The sequence below is a fragment of the Leptidea sinapis genome, chromosome 7 (genome assembly GCF_905404315.1).
Source record: "Leptidea sinapis chromosome 7, ilLepSina1.1, whole genome shotgun sequence".
NCBI lineage: Eukaryota > Metazoa > Arthropoda > Insecta > Lepidoptera > Pieridae > Leptidea > Leptidea sinapis.
In genome coordinates this window covers 15,787,711-15,796,408 of record NC_066271.1, presented here as the reverse complement: position 1 = coordinate 15,796,408, position 8,698 = coordinate 15,787,711, and positions in this window count along the sequence as shown.

Here is an 8,698-nt window from a genome sequence, read left to right as displayed (position 1 = left end):
TGGCTTAGACACGTGTGTTATTAGACAGTAACCTAACTATAAAAACGTCAGTGACCTAACAATAACGACGTCTAAAATGCACTTTTTCTTTTACGAAACAGTTTTTAGCTTGAATTTAACTAAGACTTCGTTAAGCACAACATAAACTGAAGCATACAGGAACAAACAAAGGAACGAAACGCAATTTTTGACAGCTGTCATCTATCTGTCATCATACAATCTATCTTATCTTTTTTTTATGAAAAAGTTGGACTAACGACCGTACGGGTCACCTGGTGTTAAGTGATCGCCGCCGCCCACATTCTCTTGCAACACCAGAGGAATCACAGGAGCGTTGCCGGCCTTTAAGGAAGGTGTACGCACTTTTTTGGAAGGTACCCATGTTGTATCGTCCCGGAAACACCGCATAAGGAAGTTCATTCCACAGCTTTGTAGTACGTGGAAGAAAAAAAACTGCACTGTGCAGGACCGCCACACATCCAGATGGCGGGGATGATCCTAACTTGTGGCGTTTCGTGCGTAGGTGGAATGAGGCAGGAATCAGGTGTAACAGCTCTTCGGAGCACTCCCCGTGATAAGTGCGGTAGAGGACACGCAATGAAGCGATGTCTCTTCGCAACGCGAGTGATCCAGCCGCTCACAGAGCACTGGGTCCCTGACAATTCGAGCTGCTCTGCGTTGCACGCGGTCAAATGGATCGAGCTACTGGGGTGCGTCAGACCAGAGATGACAGCAATACTCCATATGTGGCCGGACCTGCACTTTGTAGAGCGCTAGAATGTGGGCCGGCTTGAAGTATTGCCGTGCTCTATTAATGACGCCCAGTTTCTTCGAAGCCAATTTGGCTTTACTCTACGGATGGCCGCGGAATAAATCTTTCATATAAATATGATCTATCCTTTAGATACACCTTAGGTAAGCTTCGACTCGTGGTTACATAAGCAATTTCTAAAGATTGTTGAACGCTAAACAACAGAAAGGCACGTAGGTATTTGAAATACAACTTTTTAAAAGCAAGTGTTCAACACATGTTTAACTCTTTTATAATAACACAGTTAATGTTTTAAAATAACTCAATTCAATTAGTTTCTAAGAAACCCATTGAATCAATCATCAGGCAAGTCGGCCCACATTCTAGCGCAGGTCCTATTTTCCTCGCTTAAAACAAAAATTAAAAATGCTTAAATTTTCTCGTATGCTGAAAAATCTGGACATCAATTCTAAGTGATACTCATAAGGAACCTTATGGTTGATATCTGGTTAAAACAAGACACAACTTATATCAAATACACAAAAAAAAAACAAATAATATACACCACTCAAAACCTTTAAAATCTTTGCCACTGTCAATTTTAATTTACTGCATTCCTATGTGGGGCAGTGACACAAAAACTAATTTCTTAACTGTGGTCAAGTCACAAAAATGCTTTTAGGAGTTACATATTTAAAGCCAAGACTCTATCGTACAGTAAGCAATGTTATAAAGACTACGCCGTACTGACTGTTAGAAAACTAAAATATGTCGTGTCAAAAGACCCAAAATATGATCCTTATTATTTTTGAAATGCGGAAAGCCTGTATTATGAAGACAACTGGGGTTACGACCATTTTTGTGAAGTTAACATTCTACACATGACTGTATACAACCGTATGTCCAAAATATTGAAACCTATATGCTATAAAAATAGCACTTACACATACACATAGCCATACATAATCAAGACTCATACACCCACACTTCGACTTACACCCACAAACTCACAAAATCAAACAAAAAAACAAAACAAAATAATATAGAGAAAGGCGTAAATACGCAAATTGCGACGTGTACAATGGACGTCGATCTTAAAAAGATCATAGAGTTCCATGAACAGACGATAAAATCTCTAGCAGAGTTCATAAAAGGAAAGATGAATGTTCATGGGGAAATTTGAAAGTATGTAGCTTCATTAGGTAGCTCATTCAAAAGAATATCCTCTGAACTAGAGAAGAGTAACGAAGAAATCTCGAAATACCGACACCAAGACGTGCGAAACCCAGACAACACCCAAATTGCTACAGTCTTACTCTGGTGTAGTAGCGAAATTAAATAACAGAGAAAGCATCTTGGAGGAACAAACGCCTAGACAATTACGTAAGGCGAAACGAAAAGAACGTACATCTCCAATGGAAGAAGACAAAACATCCAAGATGATCAATCCATTACAACCGACATAGTCGAACACCAAGCCGAAAGTGAATCGGAACAGAAAGTGTCTAAGAAAACAGAAAAGTCGAGAAAATTGAGGAAGCCTCCAGCACGCCCAAATGCCTTTATTATTCGACCAGCTGATAAAGGAAGATATGCGGACATAGTAAAACGCCTTGATTATTCGACCAGCTGATAAAGGAAGATATGCGGATATACTAAAACGCGTGAAGCAAGATAAGTTAACTCAAGAAGCCAGTAAATTTGTCGACAAAATCCGCAAAACTACTACATGTTGCTGATCCTAACCAAAGATAGCATCGATAAATCGCATGACCTGCAAAGAACGATTGCTGGTGTCCTTGGAGATGACGCCACAGTCATAAGTAAGGTGCCTGAAGTAGATATTGAAATCAAGGATCTCGACGAAACTACTACTAAGACGGATATTCTAGATTCATTGCAAATGGCCTGAACGTATAATTTCATCAGATGCTATCAAGTCACTACGGAAAGCGTACGGTGGAACTCAAATAGCCGCATTAAAAATTGAAGCAGCAATCGCCGACGACATTATAGGTAAGCACCACAAAATAAAAATCGGTCGGGTGAACTGCCACATAAAAGGAGGATCCAAAAGCCAATTAAATGCTTCAGGTGCTGGCGCTATGGTCACTTAGTAAATAAGTGTACAGGCAATCATGATAGGTCCAAATTATTCATCAAGTGTGGTTTTGCTGGGCACAAAATCGCTAACTGCCAAAATCAAGCACTTTGCGTACTATGCATAGAACATGGTAGTGCTGAAAACAGTGGCTACATTGCTGGATGTAGTAAGTGCCCTAATTTAAAAAGGCAGCCAAGATGGTTCAACAAAAACTAAAATGAAGATTCTGCAGCTAAATCTTAATCATTGCGAAGATGCATTATGCATATATTGTACTCATAGCAGAGCCCTACAAAAAGCTCTACATAGGAACCTGGATATCAGACAGATACAACCAAGCGGCTATTTGGGTCTGGAGCACGCAGTCGATCCAAAAACATGCTTACCAACCAACAGATGGCTTTGCAAGAGCAAAAGTACGCGGTTTACACCTCTATAGTAGTTATGCACCACAGAGGATTTTCAATTGAGGATTTTGCCTTAGTAGTAGATAACCTCACGGATGATGCAAAAAACTACTGTCCAGTAGCTATTGGTGGGGATTTCAATGCTTGGGCAACTGAATGGGGTAGTAAGTCAACAAACCCAAGGGGGTAGATCGTTCTTGAAGCTATGATGTCACTGGATGTAGTTCAGGGTGGCAAAGCAACATTCGTTAGAGGGGAAGCATCTCCGATCATAGACATAACCTTTGTAAGCAGCAAACTTGCCCAAGGAAAAACCACTGGAAAGTTACGGAAATCTATACAGCAATATTTGAGTCTGGACTATTACAATACCAGATCACAATAGGCGTCCCCCAAGGCTGTGTGTTGGGCCCGCTCTTTTGGAACATAATGTATGATGGGCTATTAAAACAGGATCTTCCACTCGATACAGAACTTCTTGCCTTTGCAGATGACTTGGCTATTGTCATCGTATCAAAACACGTGGAGGAAATTATGTGGAGATTTGATGAGACCTTTGCTGTAGTGCGTAAATGGATGGACCAAGTAGGCCTTAAGCTCACAGAGCACAAAACTGAAGCCGTCCTCATCACCAGTAGAAAAAGAATAGGAACAGTATCGTTAAAAGTAGGAAACTACGAGATCATTTTTTCGCTACGAGGTCGTATCGTACAGAAACCTTTCATACGATACCTCGGGTTGATGATAGTCACACGCCTAAATTTTAAGAAACAGGCCGAGTATGCTGCAGACAAAGCGTCTACCGTGGTACCAAAGCTAGCCAGGCTCATGCCAAATGTAGGTGGTCCAAAACAAAAAAGAAGGGTTCTTGCATCGGTAGTTACGTCAATACTGATGTACGGAGTAGCCACCTGGTCAGAAGCACTAGCAAAGCAAGAGGTACTACGCAAAGTCACATCAGTTTACAGACTGAGTGTTCTCCGAGTATCGAGCGCTTTCCGTACAGTCTCGGGCGAAGCTGCCTTTGAAATAGCTGGAACCCTACCCCTAGACATACTGGCTCAAGAACGTAGAGCGATGTTTCATCACAGGAAGACGGAAACCTATATGTTGCCAGCTGAACTCAAAAACAAACAAAAACAGAGGAGTTTGCAACGATGGCAAGAACGCTGGAGTACTTCAGTACTTATCTACGTACTTACTATCGTTGAACTTAACTTACTTGAAAGTAAGGGACGGTGGACCTACCACCTGTTACCCGAAATTGCGCCATGGGTTAACCGCAAGCATGGGGAGGTTAACTACTACCTGACCCGGATGATCTCTGGCCACGGATGTTACAGACAGTACCTCCACAGATTTAAACACGAGGACTCCCCAGATGTATTTTTTAAATGCCATCGATACATACAACCGCTCGGAACAAATGGGAGAAGACAGTAGGTACAAACATTACACCTGATAACCTTATCAGCGTAATGCTTACTTCTGAAGTAGCCTGGGATGCAACTAGTGCATACGCTGCAGATATACTAAAAGACTTGCGTAGGTTAGAGAGGGCAAGAAAAGCCACTGCAGTAAATTTATAGTTTTTAGTTGGAAATAGCAAAAGCTAGATTCTCCCCCCGTGAAGAAATGCCTTGCGGCGATTCCATGGGGGCTAAGGAGATAGAAGAAGAGGCGGTTTTTTAGTCGGTATTGGTCTTCAAACCGAGCCCGACATACGAGATCAATACGATCTTGATCTTATGATACGTAAAAGTATTTTTCCCCTCAGAAAAAAAACCCACAAACTCACAAACAGACACACACCCACAACTAAGATTGTGGCGTGGTCTTCAGGATCTGGTATATTTTATTTTTCAAAGAAAATAAATGATTATTATTTACATAATTTTATGATTACTCTACAGAGAATAAATTATTTACTCCAACGTGTTAGCCTATCCTTTAATTGTCTTTACCTCTCAGATACTGTCAAATAGTTCAATAAGGCTACCAACATATAACCTCATATTATTATGTTATAAAGTAAATTCCTTTAATTTGCCGACAGACGATTTTATTAAGTGCATGAAATGATGAGATTTCTGATGCAAATAAATCTAAACACACATGCCACATCGTGTAGATATTACGCCATTTTACGGAGATATGGCATTTAGCACATGCAGTAGTGAACTGGTATTGATATTATTTACGAAACATAATTAAAATACATTTTTGTTTTTGCTACCTAATGACCGAATACAAGAAGTAAAGGTGTACCTATATATTTATTTTACCTTAATTAAAACGGCTTACACCAATTAAATTAATTACAGATTATTCATTATTAATTCAGACATTCGTCTCGCTCACAGTACTTTAGGCATTCTGATATTATTCCTGTCCATTCATTCGCAAAGAAGTATATCATAGCACAATGGAAAATGTGAAAGGAGAATGCCGGTAAATGGGCTATATTGCTCACCACCATGCGTCTGAAAAATATATGCATACAAAATATTCTTTTAAATTATAATTTCTCATATATTTATTTTAGTCGGATGTGAACAGGGGTTTAAAAGTTATATGAATAGAAAGTAATTTATTTTTTCGAAACAAGCGGAACTTATATCATTTGAACTGATATTATTGATATTAGGCCGGAAACGTCATTGTCAGTAAAACACTCGCCGAATGATACCAATATATTATGAACTCCCTTTTTAAAGGGAAAAGCAAGGTATATTATTATTATATCACTAATAATTATTAACACGATTCTAAAGTTACCCATCGCCACCGTTGAAACTAGGGTAAAACCAAAATCGTAAATAGAAACACTTTCAAATTCAAATTCAAATATTTTTATTCAAAATAGGATGTGAAATCACTTATTGAAAGTCAAAAAACTACCATTCCAAAATGAATGCCTCAGGCCTGAGAAGAATGGGTGCAACAAACTCAGCAGGCTTTTTTTTTATCAAAAATATGTTTTACAATTAAACTAACACTTACAAAGTAACATTGTACAATTAAACTTATTATTTAATAGCCTGAGGGTGCGGTCGCTCCATTCTCAATCTGTGGTATCATTAAGAAAGTCATTTATGTTATAGTAACCTTTACCACACTAACGTTTTTTAACAATTCTTTTGAATAACGTAACACTTTTGTTTTGAACATTCTCTAGGATACTGTTGTAAAAGCATATACATCGCCCCACAAAAAACTAAAAGACTTACTAACTCGACTTAACCGAGTAGTAGGCATCATAAGTTTATATCTGTTCCTGGTGTTAACATTATGGTTATGACAGTTTATGGCAAATTCACTTATGTGCCTATGAACATACATTACATTATCAAGAATATATTGAGAAGCAACAGTCAAGATGTTAATTTCTTTGAATTTTGGTCTTAATGATTCCTTAGGGCCTAGGTTATAAATAGCGCGAATAGCCCTCTTCTGCAGCACAAATATTGTATTAATATCGGCAGCGCTGCCCCACAGCAATTTACCATAGGAAATAATACTATGGAAGTAACTAAAGTATACAAGTCGCGCCGTATCTATGTCAGTTAATTGTCTAATCTTTTTAACTGCGTATGTTGCAGAACTAAGTCTGTTCGCCAATTCTTCAATATGGGGGCCCCATCGTAATTTGGAATCCAGAGTAATGTCAAGAAATTTAGCAGATTCCACCGATTTTATCACCTCTCCGTTTAACAAACCACTTGCATCAACATTTTTGACATTTGGCACGGTAAATTTTATACATTTCGTTTTCTTGCTATTTAACAACAGGTTATTAGCGCTAAACCAGTACACGATGTCAGATAGAATATCTTTCACTTCGTCATACATAGCTTGGTTTCTTTTCACTTTGAAAATCAGTGAAGTGTCGTCCGCAAATAATACTACATTATGTTTTTTCTCTATAAGATTAGGAAGATCATTTATATAGATAAGGAAGAGGAACGGTCCGAGAATAGTGGTACCCTTGTGGTACCCCATACTGAGAGGAGTACCAGGAGATCTCCTGCCATTCACGTCGACCTTATGAATTCTATTGTTTAGATATGAAATCAGAAGATCGAGCGCAGTTCCCTTTATGCCATAGTGACATAGCTTCCTGACCAGCGTTGAATGTTGAACACAATCAAAAGCCTAAGATAATTCACAGAATATGCCAAGAGCCTTCTGCGATTCCTCCCGGGCATCAAAAATATTCTTGATAAGCTCAACACCTTCACCCGTTGTTGAACGTCCCCTAGTAAAGCCAAATTGTTTCAAATGAAGTAACTTATGAGAGTTAAAGTAAGTAAGCATTTGGCTCAAAATTATTTCTTCAATAATTTTACTAAGGGTCGGCAAAACCAACACAGGACGATAGTTATTCGGGTCAGAAGAGCATCCCGATTTAAATATTGGTGTAATTTTACTATTTTTCAGAAGGTCAGGAATGACACACCATGATTAATACAATTATTAAAGACTATTGCAAGATATGGTGCTATGACATCAATTATCGAACTTATTATTTGAACAGAAATGCCCCATATATCAGCAGTTTTTTTCATGTCTAGAGATTTAAAAGTTTTAATTATTTCTCCAGGGCTAACAAAACTAAAATTTAAACTTTGTTGACATCCTATAACATTTTCTAGAAGAAGTGACTTAGCAACACTGGTGGAGGAGACAAGAGTGTATGTGATAGAAACTGGAATCTAAAAAAAAATTCTCAAAAGCAGTAGCAACTTCCTGTTGAGATTGAATTATTTTATTGTTTATTGATAGATTATATTCATTGTTGCGGTCTTTCAACCTTCCAGATTCTGGAAGACTGGTTGAATAGTCATGATGACAGGTTATGTCTATATCTGTATATCTGTCTCACTGATCGCAAGACCGTTGGAAAAGAAAAGTATTAAATTATTAAAGTAAAAATCTCACATCTGGAAAAATCGGAAAACCCAGTGATTTTCTGGATTTACTTATTTTTATGGTCGGTGATTGTGATGAGTGTTTTCTTGCTTAGTTTAACGTTGAGTCCAGCAATAAAACTAACAACAAGTTTGTTGTAAATTGAAATTGAAAAAATCAGATTACTACAAATTCCCTGTTTATATCTCACTGATATTTTTTTACTTAATCTTGAGAATATTTTTAATGTTTTACCGGTGATTTGGTTAAGATGCAAGAATAGCCCAATTTTCATACAAGGATCGGCATTGTGCTTTGGCGTACCGCAGGGTAGTGTCTTCGGCCCGACACTCTTTCTAATCTATATTAACGACCTGTGTAACCAGATCGACGTGGCGAGGATTACCTATGCGGGGGACCTATGCAGATGACGCAGTCATTGTTTTCTCTGGTATCTCGTGGGAAGCCGAAGCCGTAGAGAAAGGCTGATATGGGCCTTGAGAGTCTCTAATTGGTTAAACCAAA